This window comes from Canis aureus, chromosome 1 (assembly GCF_053574225.1).
Source record: "Canis aureus isolate CA01 chromosome 1, VMU_Caureus_v.1.0, whole genome shotgun sequence".
In the NCBI taxonomy this organism is placed as follows: Eukaryota; Metazoa; Chordata; class Mammalia; order Carnivora; family Canidae; genus Canis; species Canis aureus.
The window spans coordinates 77,001,985-77,021,643 of record NC_135611.1 but is presented as its reverse complement, the minus strand read 5'-3'; the positions used below and the strand labels follow the sequence as shown (position 1 = coordinate 77,021,643).

Below are 19,659 nucleotides of genomic sequence, written 5' to 3'. Positions count from 1 at the left end.
CCTGAATCCCGCCAAGTCCTGCAAGGATTATCTGAGGTTAAACTCTTTCCCAAAAGTCACACCCCTCTTAAAGCTTCTTTTTCTTTTTCAAAGGATGTGTATACCATTTAGATTTGCGTGTGTGTGTGTGTGTGTGTGTCAGATACTTTTTCTCAAATTCAGTGGCAAGTAGCTTGAAGGAAGCACTTGTCTTGGATGTCATTTCCTATCCCTTGCTGCAAACAGATCACCTAATTATTTTGAATTTATGATATTTTTTAAAGTATGCCAGCTAGACTCAATGACAGGAACTGCTCTGTCCCGTCTATTCCTAGAATACTCAGCTTTGTGATTCTAGGGAGTGAAGACTTAACCACAGAGCAATCTTTTATTTGAAACATTTTAAAGATATGTACCAATAACAACAAATAGGTACCAGAACATTATTTGATGCTTCGAGGAAAATAAAACTGCTTCCAGCAAACCACAGCCATTATTCCACCCTCCTACTTCACTACAAACTAAAAACAATAACACTAATAATTTCTAGAAGTAGAGAATCCATTGACTTCTTACAGTCATTAGGAAGTTGATTTTCTATAAATTTGATTATTTTATAGATATAAAATCAGTTTTCATGAGGCGAAATAATTGAGGCATCCTTCATGATGTTGTAAAACCTCAAACAGTAATTATTGCTGTGCACGTTACCCTTCACACTGCACCCATGCCAAACTAATATCCCCTCTACATTTGTTTTATTATTTTTATTTAAAAAAATATTTTTAGGTATTTTTGGCAAAGAAGATGCTTTAAGCAACCAAGAATGACTTAGGCTTACTAACGACCTCATGGTGAACTAAATGTGCTGGGTGTTATGAGAGATGTAAAGAAATAGACTTAATCCCTTAAAATCCTCTTTTTTTTTTTTTTTTTTGTTTTTTTTTTTTTTTTTTACAAGATGCCCATTCAGAGCTCACGAACATATTTGCTAAAATATACCAGGGAATTTAGTTCCTCACCATGTGGACTTCACCCTAAGATTGCCTGAGTGTCCCTATGATGTGACAGCTGGCTTTCCCCACAAGAAATAATGAAAAAGGGGAAGAATTTTATCACCTACTCTGTGATGTGAGATGCTATCATTTCTGCTGTGTTCTGTTGGTCTCACAGACCAAGGCTAATATAATAGTGTTGGAAGGGATGATACAGGGCTGAATTCCAGAAGCTGGGAATCCTTGGGGGCTATTTTGGGAGCTGGCTACTGCAATGATAGAATATTATCTATCTAATATTAACTGTGATCAAATTTTAAGAGTCATTAAAATGGGCATTTTATCACATCCCTAGACTTGCTTAAGGCCCAGGAATGCAGTAAGAAAAAATAGATATATCTGACTAATAAGTGGTGAGTATTGCAGTAGAAGCAACATTACAGGGAGGAACACTGAAGACAAAAAATAAAAAGGCCATCCTGCTATGAACTGAATTATAATTCTCCAAAATTCATATGTTGAAGCACTAACTCCCACTGACATGGTATTTGGAAATGGGGCCGTTGGGAAACAAATGGGTTCAGATTAGGTCATGAAGACGAGGCCTTATGATAGGAATAGTGCTCCTATAAGAAGAGACTCCAGAGAGTTTGCTTGGCTCCCCCTCTTCCCCATCATGTGAGAATACTGCACAAAGGCAACCATCTGCAAGCTAGGAAAAGAGAGTTCTCACCAGAATCCCATGCTGCCATACTTATCTTGAACTTCCCAGCCTCCAAGACTATGAGAAATAAAATTATGTTGTTTAAACCACCCAACCTTTGGCATTTTGTTATGGTAGCCTGTGCAGAGCATACACACTCTAAGAAGTAGGTTAGCATATGCTAGACTATACTGTAAGGCTATGTTGTAAGGGAGCAATGGTTCAGAGTACACCATTTCTGTGTACTATATTATACGTTTGACTTTATTCAACATTAGTGAAGCTAGTCCCATGCCCTGGCATAAGTGAGACTCTCCCTCAGATTGGTAAATGTAGGGCCTCTTGGAAGATAGCCTCCATTGGAAGACTGGTCTGTGAGTTCTAATATCCTGGGGAAGGGCAATTATGATTTGAGGGTGTAAGAAGAAATGCTGACCAGAGAGAAAAGAAAGATAGCAGTGCAAGAACCACGAGTTGACGAATGTCAGTGTCAGGACCAGCTGTAATCAGTCAACTACTACCCTGGGAGGTAGCTGTGCAAGGGAGTTGAAGACACTAAACACCAATAGGACAATCTTGAGATCTCAGTCTTGGGGTACACTGCTTAGATGTGAGGTATTGAGCTCATTTTCCCTCATAGAACTCCATTGACTTCAGTGGAGATCTGGCTTCATAAGCATCACTGCTGCAGGGGACCCTGGCATCATCCCTTGGGGCAGCAGGAAGCAATGACAATAGTGGACTCATGAGCTTCCAGTTTCTCCACATGGGAGAAGCTAGATAGACTACCTCCTCCTTCAATCATGTAAGCCTCACTAATTAGCCTGTTCCAGGATAATTAGGAGGCAGCCCAAAGAGGAGGAAAATGGATTTCTTATATATGAGAATGGCTAAAATGAGCAATTAATTAGAAATGTGAATAGTTATGACCATATTTTAATTCCAAGTTTGGAGGAGTGCGTACCAGACTCTACATAATATACCCTTGGTATATATATCCCTCTAGGCAAACAACTCTTCTGTCAGGTGCTTGGATAAGTCTCTTCTATTCATATTTTCATTTATCAAGGATTTACTCTTTTAAGAATCTATACAGATTCCTTTTGGCCTACCATATCATTGTCTACATTATAGACTACATTTAAGGTGCCCTTAAAATGACGAACTGAAATGGATAATTAACTCAGGGTTCATTTTCATCAGGCAACTGGATAAAAAAGGGATAATCTGCAATTTCCCTACCCTCTTTGGCTTATTCCTGTAGAGCTTAGGTCTAGATATTTGAGCCGGTGGCAGCTTCTTGCCAATGCATGGATTCCTGTATTGGTTACCTGTTGGCCTCCATTCACATTGAGATACCTGTAGAGTTTAAGTAAAAGCTTTAATAGGAGTTTTTCATAAATTTATACACTCAGTTTCCCCTCTCCTAGCTAGCAGGTCAAGAGGTGATATATCTATATGAAGAAACATTAGCTTCATATTTAACTAAACAGAGTGGAAAGGATGCTTCAGTGGAATTTTGCTGTTAGAAAGAAGACACATAGCAACTCAAATCACATTGTGCTTTGCTCAAGTCTTACTTTCCTAGAGATAGAGCTTTGTCTACTATGTCCCCCACATCAACTTGGTTAAGTACCATGAACTTTAAATATCTAAACAAGTGTAGTCTTACCTAGAATTTCATAGACCTTTCTGATCATGAGAGTTATTTTATTTATTTTTTTAAGATTTATTTATTTATTCATGATAGACACAGAGAGAGAGAGAGAGAGAGAGAGAGAGAGAGAGGCAGAGACACAGGAGGAGGGAGGAGCAGGCTCCATGCCAGGAGCCAGACATGGGACTCAATCCCGGGACTCCAGAATTGCGCCCTGGGCCAAAGACAGGCGCTAAACCACTGAGCCACCCAGGGATCCCCGAGAGTTATTTTAAAAGGCACTAAAGATAATATAAACCAGATTTCCATGATCAGAGTTCAAACAAAGCTCAAATGTTTTTGCTGCTTTCATGTAAGTATTTTTTTTAAAGATTTTATTTATTTATTTGAGAGAGAGAGTATGAGCAGGGGGAGAGGAAGATGGAGAAACAGACTCCCCACTAAGCAGGGAGCCCAACTCGGAGCTTGATCCCAGGACCCCAGGGCCAGGACCCAAGCCGAAGGCAGACACCTACCTGACTGAGCCACCCAGGGGTCCCATCATTTAAGTATTTTTAAGTATCAGAATCAAGAAATAGAATAAAAAGTTTTCTAAATGAAAAACTATATGAGAAATCATTGTCAAACTTTTGCAAGAGCAAAAATAGCTTCAGCTTTCATAAGAGAGAAGGGCTTGTAATATAAACATCTACACGGATATAATAATAACTATATCTTAACTTGTTTATATTCTTTATATTCTATGCTATTAATCTTTTCTCTTCTTTTGTTTAAACTCTAAAGTCACCTTAGTTTATCACCTTTCAAGCTAATGAGGCAAAAATCACCCCCAGGGTCTTCTAGAGTCTTATTTCCAGAAACCACCATAACTTACCTGCCTTGCTTCTCCAGGGAAGCAGATAAGCACTCTGGATGCCTCTGCTTGGCTTGCCTGGAAGCCAGCAGTAGAAGCCCATATGAAAGGGTGCATTTTGGGATGCCAGGGTAGCTTAGTGTTTGAGCGTCTGCCTTTGGCTCAGGTCATGATCCCGGGGTCCTGGGATCGAGTCCTGCATTGGGCTCCTCACAGAGAGCCTGCTTCTCCTTCTGCCCCTCTCTGTGTCTCTCATGATAAATAAATAACATCTTTTTTTTAAAAGGGGGTGCATTTCTAGCAGCAGGAATGGCATTTCTTGTCTTTTACTCCCTTTCTCTTTTCTAAAAGAAACAGGACATTCTTAAGACATGGAAGGCTCATGAGACAGATGTAGGTGCTGGAGTCAGCGGTGCTGGTTCTGTGTCCTTGTCTCTGATGCATTCCATGACCTCCACATAGAAGGCACATAGAAGGCAAACATACTTAGATTTAGGGTACCCCTATCTACTTATGTTGCATATTAAAGATTAAAACAGTTTTCCTGGGCACCTGGGCGGTTCAGTCGGTTAAGTGTCTGCCATCAGCTCAGGTCATGATCACAGGGTCCTGGGGTCGAGCCCCATGTAGGGCTCCCTGCTTAGCAGGGATTCTACTTCTCCCTTTGCCCTCTACCCCTCCCCACTGCTTGTTCTCTCTCTCTCTCTCTACTACTCTCTCTCAAATAAATAAAATCTTTTAAGAGAAATAGAAAAATAAAACAGCTTTCCTGCCGGGGAAAATATAGCATAGGCTGTGCAGCCAGATAACTTGGTGCGGAGGTCCACAGTGCCATTTACTAATTAGGCAAATTTGGACAAGTTAATTCCTGTGAGCCCCAGTTTCCCTTCAGGGAAAAAAAATGGGAATAATTGTTTATCATTTAGAGTTATTATGGCATTAAATATATGTGTCTGTGAAAGTGCTAATCCAATAGAAGGCAGTATTATTAAAGAGGTGGCATATTGCTGGATTTCCCAGCTGTTACTCCATCCACCATTTTTCAGCAGTGGTGGTCGTCACTATTTTGTGCAATTGTTGATGCTGCCAGTGTCATTTGCTATTCCGAAGTTCTCTTCCATCACAGCTGTTTGTAGTGAGTGTTGCTCAGTTGCTGATACTCATTAAGTCTAATGGAGAGAACACTTGTTGGTCAGATGATCTGGGATCTGACCCCAGCCCTGCCATTGCCCAGCTGTGTAAGCTTGGGCAAGTCACAGCACCTCTCTGGTCTTGATAATATCCTCATTATTTAAACAAATGTTTGGATTAGAGGGATCTTTAAGGTTTTCTTCAGCTCAAAAATTATAAATCTATAATTTAGAAGTTATATGCAAGTTTTTAATATTGCCTTAAATGCCTCAACTATAGAATGGGCAATGGCCATTTTTTTTAATGGTTGTAAAACTTTTTGACATTCCTCCAGTTGAGAGGTAAGATCTACGTGCCCTCCCCTATAAAACTGGACACACTTATTCACTACTCCCATCAGTAGAGTACAGAGGAAATGTTATTAAATGAATTCCAAGGTTAGTTCATACAGAGTGATGCAGCTTCCACCTTGCTTCCTGGGGATATATTTGCTAGAGCCCTGAGCTGCCATGTAGGAAATACCACTGTCTTGGGGCTGCCATGCGGTAAGACCATAGGGAAAGGCCATGTGTAAGCTCTTCAGTGATCAGTATCAGCTCAGTACAGAGTTCAAGTCATCCCTATCCAGATGTCAAACATGTAAGAGAGCCTCCAGATGATTCTAGGCCCTCTCAGTCTTCCCAGCTGAGGCCCCAGACATTGTAGAACAGAGATGAGCTATCGTTCCCATTCATTGTTCAAATTCATACACCACAGAATCTATGAATGTAATAAAATGGTCATTTTATACCACTTGATTTCAGGGTGGTTTGATACACAGAAATGGTAACTGGAAGAAAGGCTAATAACATTATATTATATAAATATATAACAGGTTGTCCTCCATGTCCTTTGCAGCTGTGTAATTTTGAGTTAGAAGAAAGTGGAGAAACTGGTCATGAGATGGGTATAAATTAAGTAAACAGTGTTGTGGCTCAGACCCTTTAGAGCATCAGCTTTAATGCCATGCCTTTCTCTGGTGAACACTCTTTGGTAAGGGAGCTTCTGTTAGGGAGGGCATGTTCTCTATGACTGCTTGGTCTTCCCCTCACCTCTTCTCACCATCCCCATTCTTGCTTACATTTGAGGGTGAAAGGAAGAAGAGGTTAGAACCATTTACTGATATGGGAAGACAGGCCCATTAGGAATGTAGAATGGTCATGGTGCTGTTATTGGAATCATATCATAAATTTGCCCTTCAGAAAAATCTTTGGTCAGACAAAATCTCACAGATCCCCAGACTGTGCATCCATTCCTTTCTGATTCATTCTATTCCAGTCAGTGTTGATGGGTCAGGTCACCTCAAAGAAGAACGCTGGCTGCTTTACCAAGACACAAAAAATGTATGAGGCAGAACCCCGGCTTCTCATTCATCCATCTACAAGAGTATATTTGTTCTTTTGGTGATTTAAATGAAGAAAAGTCCACAGACCAAACCATGGTGCCAAAGAACAATGTGACTACTTTGCTGGGGTCTGATTGCAATGCTCACAGAGGAGAGATTACCTGAGGGTTCACAAATGGGTACTGATTTCCACCAAGCTCCTGTCTGTTATCGAGAGCAGGAGCTGAGGGCCAGCCTGTCCAGCTTAGGACACTATGTCACAATGAGATGGACAATCCGATCTCTCACCTGCAAGAGGAAACAAACAGGAATTTCTTTTCCAGCCCAGGGCTCTCTGCACAGAAAAGACAGGGCAATGAGTCAAGAATGTTAATGATTAAAATGTGCATTTTTTTCAGATGCATTATTATCATCATCGTATTAGTAGTTCTCATTTGAGTACTGCCTGAAGTGTGTCAGATCTGAGCTGTCAGATCTGTCAGATCACAGTGGTCCTACAAAATATACGTTAGGATCACTACTTTACAATAAGGAAAGTGTGCACCTGGGAGTGAAATGTCTTGCTGAGGCTGCCCCTAAGGAAGTGGCAAAGCAGAGTCAAATCTAGAGGTGATGGTTCTGAAGCCTGCATTTTTACCAAAAGTACTTTTGGTTAAGAACTAAACTGGTAAAAGTCAGTCATCTGATGCAAGCACTGAGGTTCTCTGTTAATAAAAATTAGGAAGAAAGACTCTGATAAACTAATGATATAAAGTGGAATTAGTTGTAAGATTCTAAAAAGAATGTCAAGTTTAGGCCTAGTAGGTTCAGTTCTAGGTTATTATTAGAATAAGATGAGTTATGAGATGTGAAGAAGTTGAGGTGTTATGAAGGGTCGAAATGCATCAACTGGAACTAGACAGGAAAATCATATCTAACTTGTGATTAACACTGTGAATCTGTGTGATTTTTCTGCTTATTTTAACCACTGCTCATTATGGTTTAATTACCATCATATTAATGACTATTGAGTACTGTCTTAATAGGAAGATTTTATTCATCTCCCTAACAGTATCATTATCAGGAAAAATCAATAATAATCTCTCATTGCAAGTAGGGTGGTGCTAGGCACTGAATGAACACAGACTCAGATTTTCCTTCTCATAATTTATAATAGAACAGGATCTTAGAAGTCCTATCCCTCTATATATGTATGGATGTTCACACCCACAGAGAAGGGGAAGTCAAGTCCTACAATCCTCTCCAACTCTTACAACTATCCATCTCTGTGTTTTTACCTAGATCCGTATCTATACATGTTCTATCATCTGTGCATTTACTTATGATGTTTCATATTTATGCTGTAATATTTATTGCCTTTACTGCTTAGTGTCTGGTTTAAGTGCACATATACATTTCTGCTCTTTATGTGAGTGAATGCAGAGCCCACTTTTCAAACCTTGAGCTCTATCTGGGCCACAAAGCCTACAGTTTCAAGAGCAAAGAGAGCTACCTTTCTTCCACTGCAACTCTCTTAAGAATTTAGTGAAAGGCTTGACATTTAGAGAACATCATAAAGGGTCTTCGACTTTCCAGGGCACAAGAAAATGGAAAATCACAGGAGAGATCCTATCCAGGATCCATGTTATGCTAAGTGATTTTCATTTTCACTCAGCTGATCCACACTTTGAGGAAACGTTTTATAAGAGAAAGTCAAACTTAAACAGTAGCAAATTAGGAAGTAGCTATTCATTTTAAAGTAATTCTAGGCAAAGTTTGTGTTTTTGTTTTTAAGATTTATTTATTTATGAGAGAGAGAGAGAGAGAGAGAGAGAGAGGCAGAGACACAGGCAGAGGGAGAAACAGGCTCCAGGCAGGGAGCCTGACATGGGACTCAAACCAGGGTCTGCAGGATCAGGCCCTGGGCCAAAGGCGGCGCTAAACTGAGCCACCCGGGCTGCCCTAGGCAAAGCTTTTAAATATAAGAAGACCCCACCAAATGAGACTTGACTCACAAAATTTCAATTGACATTATTTACTGTGATATAGCCTTCATAGTCTAGTCTCAGTCATTAAGTTACCCCAAATTTACAGAGCACTGACCGTATAACACCCAGAGCCCCAAGACTTTTGGGGACTGGGCTCCAAATCTGTGATCCTGTATGCCTCCTTTAGTGCCAAAATTTATAGAATCCCCAATGCCCTAAAATTTATAAATCAGAGAGTCTTAGAAGTGCTTATCCCTGATTATACTTAGATTAACTAAGGAACCTCAAAATTGATAGTGATACAGCATTTCTTAAACTAGACTCACGTAATTTAAGTAATAGGCTCTGCATTTGTACAGCATCCATCACCTCATTTAGGATACCAAGTAATCCAACATGGCACACATAATGCTAATTTGGGAGCTTTTCATGGATTAAAAAGAGAATGTCTAGAAATTAACTAAGATTAAGCTATTGTTACTATGAGTTTGCTGTTTTGAATAAAAAGAGACTAAGATTTTTGACTTAAAGACTTCCCCAAACATATCTAAATACATCATCAAGTGAACTAAGAGCAGACTGTCAACTTTCAATGGAGAATTCTTTTCAAGGGCATGGCATTTTGATTAAAAGAGAAAGAAATATAGTATTGTCCTTCTCTCATTACTTCATTCAGAGCAGTGTTCAAGGCAAAAACACTTCAGAGCTCAAGATTGAGCTCTAAAAGAGAAAACTGAACACAAAAAAGTTTTAATTCAACTGCTTACAACAGATCACCTTTTCACTGGCTTGCAATCAACCAGACATGATGACAATATGTTCTCAGCCAGAAGTACTGTCCACTCCAAGTTCACAGAATTGCAGTTCATATTCAGTTTGTGACCATGACCATATCCCATGGTCATGTCAACCTTTTGGCTCATCATATCTGGAGGGAGAAGTCAGCCTGCCTTGTCCTTCCTCATAGAGAGAAACCAGAGGATATGGGGGGGTGGGAAGAGTCAGGTAGGGAATCAGCACACCTGGGTCCAGGCATACAGGCTTTGTGACCTGTACCGTATCTCTTTTAATACCCAAAACTATAATGACTCTACTTGATAATTCAGGATAATATTTCTTCTCCCACAGGGAAGATAAGATGGGAACCTAATGAAATAATGCATGTAACAAATGCCTTGTACAGTTCCTGGAATATGGGAGGGGCTCAATAAATGATAATTATCATCATTATCTCTTGTTTGTTCAAGAGTTTTATTGAATTACTGTAAATATTGGTTCAGTTACAGAAGTGGCAAAAGATCCAGTTAATGGGTTGACTTTTAAGTCTGTCGTCTGCTCTATAACTGCATGGCACTGTTTCCTTAAGGAACTCATATTTGCTTCTCCAGTTTAATGTATTGTTTTGAGTAGAAAAAATAATCTGATATCCAAACCTTTTCTATCCTGATACTATGGGATTCTTTCCCCTTCTTAAGTGCACATTTTGCCACATTACTTCATGATGAGGTTGGAAAGCTATATAGAAGCACTACTAGTTTTATGTTCTGGAAACATAGGAACATGGAGACTTCATTACAAGTCTGGGTCCAAGAAGTCTCACCATTTTGAGGCCAGCAACATTAGGTGTAGTTATTTCTCATAAGTTCTCCAGGCTCCTGATTAGACAGGCCTCAGAAAGCTTGGGGACTTTCCCGATGTTCAGGGTCTGCAGGTGTAGATATTTTAAAGCCAGGGAACCTACACTCTTGGCAGTAAGAGCAAGGTAGCCAAATACTTCTATTCTGGGGCACCTGGGTGGTTCAGTGGTTGAGTGGCTGCATTCAGCTGAAGGCACGATCCCAGGGTCCTGGGATCGAGTTTCGCATCAAGCTCCCTGCGAGGAGCCTGCTTCTCCCTCTGCCCATGTCTCTGCCTCTCTTTCTTTGTGTCTCTCATGGATAAAATCTTTAAAAAATAAAAGGGCAAAGGAGAGTGAGTGTTCAGACATGGGGTGTGTTTATGTTGGGTGTTAGTGGAGTTTGTGAGTATACTTGTATAGATGGAAGCAAAAGTCAGAAAAATCTAACATATGACAGTATCAGAATTAGAATGAAATGTGACATACATGATTATAAGAACATTTTTTCATAAGAAAGTCATTTCCCAATTATCTAAATAAATATTTATTATATCAATTGTGCTATGGCCAACTAGTAGTCCGCTAGAACTTGTTATGCTGAGATCTGATCTATAGTGAATAAAAGTCAAATTTTACTGAAAATTACCAGCTGTAGTAAGGGAATGTGCCAAAGGCCTCTACTTTTTTTGCAGCTTGTTTTCTTAAAACCAGTCCTTTACCTCTCCAAAGCTCAGTTTCCTAATCTGTAAAATGAAGATAGTAAATTTAGAGAAGTCTGTGGTGCCTGATCTAAAATTCTACCTGAAGTGGACACTGATCTGGATATGCAAGCATTAGCTTGAGAACTAGAATCTCAGAGAAGAGGCATTTGAAGTAGAGTCGGGTACTGAAAACCTCAGATACAGTCCTTTCCTGTTGGCTATTGCAAGGGAGAATGGGATAGGCAGGACCAGCGGGAATGGTAGCCTGAGGAAAGAAATACTGGGGACACATCAACATCAGGGTGCAAGGAAATGCTGCCTTCCTGGTCCTTAAGAGAATGCATTTGAGATGACATTCATACCTAAGAAAAAATATAATTCCCCCTGGAATTCAACCCACCTCAGGAAGACAGCAAGGTAATGATTGCCTGTTGCCATTCAACTATGATGTTGTTCATGTGTGTTTGAGCTCACTGCCTGTGCTGATGGCTATTCTCTCTGACCTGATACCTGACCCTGAACCCTCACCTGCTTCTAGCTAAGCTTGGCTGATCTTAGAAAGACCTTGATATTAGTCTCAAGAGATTTTACTCAGCTTTCACCATCTTGTTTTAAAACGTAAGTTTTAAGGGCACCTGGGTAGCTCAGTTGGTTGGGTGTCTGCCTTTGGCTTGGGTCATAATCCTGAGATCCTGGAATCAGGCCCCAAGTTGGGCTCCCTGCTCAGTGGAGAGACTGCTTCTCCCTCTGCCCCTCCCCCCTGCTCATGCTCTCTCACTCTCTCTTGCTCTCTCTCAAATAATTAAATAAAATATTTAATAAAATGTAGGTTTTATTATCATCCAAATAGAAGGAGGCCAATAGACCAACAGTTCCTAAGAGGTGGGGCACACCACATGACACTGGACTACAGGGGAAACAACAGAGCCTTTATGTGGTTTCCATGGGAAGGAAGGGGTGAGGCAGGGTAAGCAGGTTTAGGATTAGTTAGTTTGGATAATTTTGGTGGGCTTTAGGGTACAGGGGCTCTCCCTAGTTGTCTGATACCTAGCCCTGCAGTGATTGGGCCTGGAGTGTAAGAACAAAGTAAAGAAGGTGGGTAGGGTGTTATGGGCTTTGGATTGGTTGGTTTGCATATGAAAACCACACTTGCAGGTAAGTCCTTTACTCTTTCTGGGAACTGGAGCCCTGGAAACAGCAGTCTCTCCAGGGCCACCAAGACCCCACATGTCAAAACATCAAAATAAAAAGATCTGTCTCCAATGACCACTTTCCTCTGGCTACTCTCAGCGTTCTTTAGATGATTCTCAGATATCACAAGACCAAAAGAAGGGAGCCTCTGTGCAGAACAGGCGAAGTCGAATACCCAAGGAATAAGGCTTTTACTTGATGTGGTCACATATATGGGAAGTACAAAACTGAACTGAGTATTTGTAGGAGACCCAAGTTTAAAACCCAGTGTCACTATTCAGTGGCCCTTGAGAATGTCACCAACACTCAAAACCTCTGTGTTTTTTTTTTAAATAGTAATAGTAATATATAACAAATGATTGTTGTAACTTAATGAGATAAGGCACTTTAAAACCATAAAGCACTAATGTAAGTTTTAGCATTTATAGTTACTTTAACAACATACAAATAGATTGGCAGAGGCAAATACTAAAGTGTTTATGGGTAAAATAATGTATCTGGGATTTGCTTTAAATCACCCTAGAAAACAAAGAAGTAGAGGAGATTGACGACACAAGATTCACAAAATATTGGTACCATTGAGGCTGAATGATGGGTACCTGGGAATTCTTTTTTTTTTTTTAAGATTTTATTTATTCACTAGAGACACGCGCACAGAGAGAGAGAGAGAGGCAGAGAGACAGGCAGAGGGAGAAGCAGGCTCCATGCAAGGAGCCTGACGTGGGACTCGATCCCAGGACTCCAGGATCACGCCCTAGGCTGAAGGAAGGCGCTATACCACTGAGCCACCCAGGGATCCCATGAGCCACCCAGGGATCTCGGGAATTCTTTATACAATTTTGAGTACTGAATATTTTTATAACAACAAAAAAAAATTTTTTAAATACAAGTTGAGAGAGAGAAAAGGAGCATTAGACTTTAGCCATTATTGGAAAATTGCTATTACATAAAAATGCAAACTCTATTGTACATTTTTTTTTTTTCTATCATGAATCAAAGGCCTCTTTCCTTGGACTCCTGGATTGCTAAGGTAACTTGATCTTGTCAATGGTTCCAAATACCTCCAGGCCAAAATTGACTTAGGTTAATCAAATTCTTGTTATAATCCATTTGTGTTAAGCAATGGAATTCCTAATGGTAAAACTATAATCAACATGTTATGACTGGTTTATGATGAGAGGTCCTATCCAATTAGGAAATTTCCCAAATCAAAGGCTCTTCACTCTCAAGAGAGCTTCACTGAATAGCAGTGGAGGTTGCTTAATTAGTAAGGTTAAAACATCCTTCAGAAACAAGGTCAAGATGATATTTCTATCTGTGCCAAGTTGATGAAAGAATCCTCTAAAGACAACACTCAGAAATCTTGGTGTGAAAATTCCTGGAAGACTTACCAACAGAAGGAAAAGGAAAATATATTGATATTAATATTACCAACAGACTTCTTTAAGCACAATGTAAGCATTGGATTTACATAAGCATTTCCTCAAATTTTCCATAAAGCGACCAACGTTTTGGTTTGAACAAACTCTTTCCCCAAATTCATTATTCTTGTTTGAAAAAAATAAGAATCTTTAAAACAACAACCCCCTCAAAACAAAAAAGAACCCATAAACCATAATTCTAAGCCAATCAATAGAGGAAATTACAAAAGAGGTGATTCTTGGAGAGCCTTCCTTTCATGATATCTGTAAAGCCACTGAAAAGGATTGCAAGAAACACTGAGCCGGTCTGTGCAATAAACAGAGATGAACAACATAAGAGACCCTTTCCTCAAAATGCTGTCTGTATGTAATGACAAAGCATTTAATAATCAAGGTCTGCTGGAGAAAATGAGAGAGGATGAATCTGTACAGATATACTTGGTGGTATCAGTCCATGCAAACTAAAAGGAATTATTTCCTTTTTCTTCCCAGAACAAGAAAATCTCAGTAACAAATCCTGGGAAATTCTTTGTTTCATCTGACTAGACAACTCTATATTTCCCAAATAATTACATTCTTGTAGATGGCATCAACTGTCAAATCCCTCATTTAACTCTGTATACTTTTCTTCTTTTTCTATTTATTAATTTTTTTAGCTAACTAAGGACTTTATTTCAAACAAAAATTAAATTAAAAAATTGAGAGCTATTTCCCTGGATGTGGAGGCAGAGAGGGATCAAGCCAAGGAATTCCCTGTGGCTAGGCTGATACCCTTACCTACTGGAGGGGTCATGATACTTCCCTTCCTCAAGGCTCGAATGGGGTTCCCTCCTCCAGAGCCCACCTACCAAGGGGAACTCAGCCTGGGCCAATTACCTGGAGGGGACAGAGCCCAGGCAGCAGCATGGCCACAGGCCAACCACAGGGATTAAGCCCTGAGCACCAAGAACCTACTCTTCCCACCCTCCCCACTTCCTGGGACCCAGAACAGAGTAAAGATGGCCTGTGGAAAGAACTTCATGGACCCTGGCCAAGAAAAGAAAGTCCCAGTGCCTCTCACATCTATCACTTCTGTTTTCTGGAGGGCAGCGAGTCCTGTCTGTGTAGTTTAAGGTTTAATAGGGGTTGAGGAGCTGTTATGTAGCTGACTCAAGCTTGAGCTTGAGTAAGGGTAAGTTTCCACACTTCATGCTCTATTTCTTTATGCTACTTTCAAGACCAAGTGGAGCTTTGCATTAACAGCCAGATAGTCACAATATCTGCCACTTCCCTTCAAGTCACGAAGCTGAATGAGAGAATAGTCTCCTGCCCTGAGGACAGTTATGTTAAAAATGAAAGAAGAGTGAAAGCCATCATCAAGCCTGAAGAACAATATAGACACCCACCTGCTGAAGTTAACTTCAACTTGACCCATTCAGGGTTCTGAAAACTGACGAGGGGTACACCTTGCCTCTCACTCCTCAAGTTTATTTTTCAAATCTTAATCCCCCTCAATGTGTTTCTTCATTTCCACTTTATAAAACAATTAATTTAACTGAAATTAACCCAAAATAAAATTCTCTTTTCTCAGCTGGAGTTTTCTCATAATTATGAATAAACCCTAAGAAAAAAGCTTTGTGTTTATAAAAAGAAAATGCAAGGCATTATATGGGTTAAGGTGCTTGAAAGTACCTTGAAAACTGTTTCAAAGCCTGTAAACACTACAAAAGTGTATGATTGCATTATCATAGATCCCAGCCAATTTATTGCAAGCATGTGTGATGCTAGGGCGTAAAAGATGAACCTAATCATAGTCAGGAATTTTGATTATAAGGCTGAATAACAATAAGGATTTTACACCAACTCATGCCTTAACTGCAGGGTTGCAGCCTTGAAGAACACCAGCTGAGGCCAAGTGATTGCAGAAATTATAGTCGTTGGAACTAACATCATCTAAGAGAAGTCATCTGTACATGGGCCTATTGCCTACTCTCCTCGAAGAGGTTAACTGAAAACCCATTATGCATTTTCATTAGGTATACCCTAAGTATGAATCTCTGGCCATCCATTTTCTCTTCCACCCTTATACCTCTATTGGTACTTATGGGCCCTTGACCCAGCCCATCCCTCTAAACCCATCAAAAACCCTTGAGCTCAGCTCTGTGTAAATACTGTTCCATACAGTAAAATCCTCTGTGAAGTTAATCTGTTTCTATGCTTAATCCCTCTGTCTTGCCTTAAGGGAGACCCCTCCCCTGTCCATGCCTCACAAATGGAGACTATTCATTCTCTCACTGCCACGGAGCTCAAAATCTGGATGGAGACTTTTTGTCTTCTCTGTGCCCCACCATCACTTGCCATCAATGATCTCCTCCTATCACATGGTACATGACAGCCTCTCCAATTTCCTCTTAGCTATTATTTGTCACCCTTGTAGTCACACATCAACTTCCCTTATCCCTCAATTGCCACCATTTATGAAAGACTTTAGCATGAGCACAGTCTCCCTACCCAAATCCTACCAATATCCTCGATGACTTTAGTAACCAAGTGGATGGCCCATCTAACACCTAGACCTTGTGTTCTTGACCTCCTGCTCTCTTACGATCCTCTTCTCTGCACCGCCATCAGCCACCTATTCCATTAGTATGGCCTTGAACTTTGTCATAACCCTGAAATTACTAACTAGGGCATCCCCTATTTAAATCTTGACTTCTTTTTCTTCCAGCTTACAATTACTTTTCTAGCTACTTCACCAGAGCCATGCTTTCACCTCATCAGGGCCTCCAGATAACTGTCTTGATGCAAGGCATTTTTCAAATACACTCAATTTTTTAAAAGATAGCAGTTAGAAAGACTTTGTAATAAAAATGTTGTTTATGTGAGCATCTAAAAACAGCTCTGGAATTATAGAGATGGGTACAAAGGGTGTCAGAGGCAAAAGTGCAGTACAACCTGCTACTACTGATTTAGGCTGTGCTTGTTATATGGAATAGTCAGAAGCATTGTATTAATGAGTCCCTAAATCTTCCATTTGAAGACTATAGGTTCTACATGTGTTAACAATATAAAAGCATATGTTATGCCAAAATTTAATACATAAAAGCAGAAGTGGTTAGGTAGCATCATGAGAACAAATTAGGTAAATATTATGATATAGAGAAGGCAGCACTTCTTAAGAAAAAAAATCCACCATAAACCCAATACAGGAACAAAGCATGTTCAGATCATTTAAGTTTCAACATAGAAATAATGGGAAATAGATGTTGCTCCAGTAGGAATCCAAATCTGTAAGTTCCTGTGGCTGCAAAAGACCCAGGGCCAGAAGCAATCCAGAGGTAGATAGTGATCTGGAGAGATATCCAGAGCTACTGCTATTTGTCTAATTTCATAAAGCCAACCTCTAAGAATCATCCTTAGTATCTTTTGTTCCTCATGTACTATTCCAGTTTCTCAGCAACTTCCCTCCATTTCAACTCACAGATATTCTACTCCCCGAGTTTTCACTGCCACTGCCCTTGGATGCCGTCCCTGGTCTAAAACACATCAGTAACGATTACTATATGAGACCCCTCCTATTCAAACATGTTTCCCATTTGCCAGCAGCATCAGCACCATATGGAAACTTGCCATATATGCAGATTCTCAGGCCACAACTCAGACCACCTGAATTATAATCTGCATTTTAACAAGACTTCCAGGTAATTCACATGCACATAAAAGTATGAGAAGCACTGGACCAAAGGACATTAGGCATTTCTTCGCAATTTTATGGGGCAATGGTAATATAAAACCAAATTTGTTTCTACTGATTAAAAGTAAAGAGAAACAAGAGCCCTCATTTGTTAATACATTTAAACCTTTAAATTCTCCAATGAGAAAGAGTACTCAGAGTTCATGCTTCAATTTGTTGATGTTATTTGTAACTAAGAGTTCTTGAATTGCAGTTTCTATGTTTGTGGTTTAACTCCAAGTGGTGAGAGGATAGAGACAGGAATTCTCCTGCATCTCCTTGTGGCCCCTAATATAGCACTATAAACACCAAAAGGACCAACAAATTCTTTCTAGTTAAGTGGGGTCTTGAGTAACAACAATATACAGAACCTAGATGTCTGTATTATAAATCTATGTGTTCAAAAACACAAGTGAACCTCAAAAACATTATGTTGAGGGAAAGAAGCCAAAGACACACAAAAAATACATACTGCTTCATAATCTCATTTAAATGAAGTTCAAGAAACAGTAAGACTAAGCTATGGTGATGAAGAGTAAAGAATGGTTACTTCTAGGGAGAGGGAGATTATAGCTAAAGAGGAACTTTAGGGTGCTTTCTGGAGTGATGAAATATATCTTGATGTAGGTTATATGATATATATGCATGCAAAAATTCATTGAGTAGTACACCTAAGATTTGTTCATTTTAATCCATGTAAATTATACTTCAATAAGACAGGAAAAACAAAAATAAATAAAATTCATTATATTAGATATGATTTTCATAAAGGGAAAACTTATATAAGCACAGTATTTTGAAAGTTCATGCTACCAAATCATAGCCTAAGCCAGTAGTCAGAGGCTACATAGTAGCCTGCAGGTTACTATGTTTTTGTAAGAGAAAAACAAAACAAAACAAAAAAAAACATTGAACTGGAACACAGCCACACCCATTTGTTTACAGAGGCCATATTTTCTTCCAAGCCTAAAATATTTACTATCTGGTGCTTTCCAGAAAAAAAATTCACCAACTACTGACCTCGGCCAATAGTTTGCAACTTTTTTGGGAATTCTGTTTGTCTCAGAGAGTCCAATGAGCGCTATAGACTATCTCCTCAAGAAAACACACAGCTTGTTAAATATAAAATGTTACTTATAATCTCAGGAAGTTCCTATACCCTTTGAAGCACAGTCATCAAACCCAACTTAAGACCTCCTGTTTGAGGTTTCCATCACCATATACTCAGCCACTCTACTGAGAACAATCCACAGGTTGGCTCCCTTTTCTTTGAATCACAGATGATTGAAATTCCACTTCACAGTTTCATTCGCTTTATGGAACTACTCATGGATTGAGCCAATAAAAAAATTGCAAAGATCACAATACCCAGTCCTGCATCAATCAATATATTCTGTTCTCCTTCTGGGTTACAGTCTATATACTAATTAGCCTTAGAAGTGTTTCTGAAAATGTCTAGTTTGGTACCAAGAGAGATTAAGCACACCAGCAGTCCTTATCCTCAATCCTAGAAAAAAGCACAAAGTGATAGCTAACAGACAAGGAGTGAGCAGTGTCACATTCACACATGAAGAATATTGTCATGTTTATTCAACAGACCAAGAATACAAAGGAAGTAAAAACATGAGGACCAAACAATATCGTGTATAAGGATACCGTGAGCTCTTTCACAGCAGGGCTCTGCCCACACATCTATTTAGCCCCTACAGCGCCTTGCATGTTGTAGGAAACTAATAAGCAATAAAGAAATGGATAAATTAAGCCAATTTATAAAAACAAAAGTCATTATTTTATAAGTGGTTCAGGTTTCCTGGGAGCAACATGATAGTTTGACTTATTTTGCATTACATAAAAAGACAATTATGAGCAGGGAATACTCCCTGTGTTTCCATAATTCTGATTTCATATTAATGTGCTCACACAAAATATATCAAAGGTCTAGTTGGTGGGAGGCCTGCCAACTTATTAGCACCATTTATTGTCCTGAGAGAAAGCACTCACAGAGTCATTTAAGGAGGACATGGCATGTTTTGACCAATTCCTAAATAATAATAATAATAATAAAGGTCTTCACACAAAATAAAGGCACTCTAGTCAGCATGATCTCTGATCTAATGCTGGTTCTACAATTTTTCATTACTGCCTTACTAGGTGCTGTATGAACAGTGGGTGGCATTCTACAAAAGCTGATTAACGTAAGGATCTCAAATTGCTGAAAATTGAAGGAATGTGTCCCATGCTGACAATTTGTTAATCAAAAAATTGTCATTTCTATCATTGTGTGAGACTTTAGCCTATCTTATTTTCTTCTCAAATGCCATGTTACATACTCTCCCCTCAATGAGAT

The 19,659-nt window shown here is 39.5% G+C and overlaps 1 protein-coding gene and 1 long non-coding RNA gene across 12 annotated transcripts in view; one reads left to right on the top strand and one right to left on the bottom strand.

Annotated features, from left to right (window-relative positions):
* The window catches only part of RASEF (RAS and EF-hand domain containing), a 209,408-nt gene that overhangs the window by 95,500 nt on the left and 94,249 nt on the right, over positions 1-19,659 (bottom strand). For 2 of the 7 annotated variants that reach the window (XM_077905650.1, XM_077905642.1), the window contains one exon: positions 6,864-6,990. The exons of 4 other annotated variants lie outside the window; for them this stretch is intronic. The gene's annotated coding sequence lies outside the window, so the exon portion shown is untranslated. Of the gene's footprint in view, positions 1-2,919; positions 3,037-6,863; positions 6,991-19,659 lie in introns of those variants that run through there. One more of the 7 variants, XM_077905627.1, reaches the window with a different exon arrangement.
* Positions 1-19,659, top strand: part of LOC144318574 (uncharacterized) — a 102,472-nt gene that overhangs the window by 18,276 nt on the left and 64,537 nt on the right. The gene's annotated exons all lie outside the window — the stretch shown is intronic.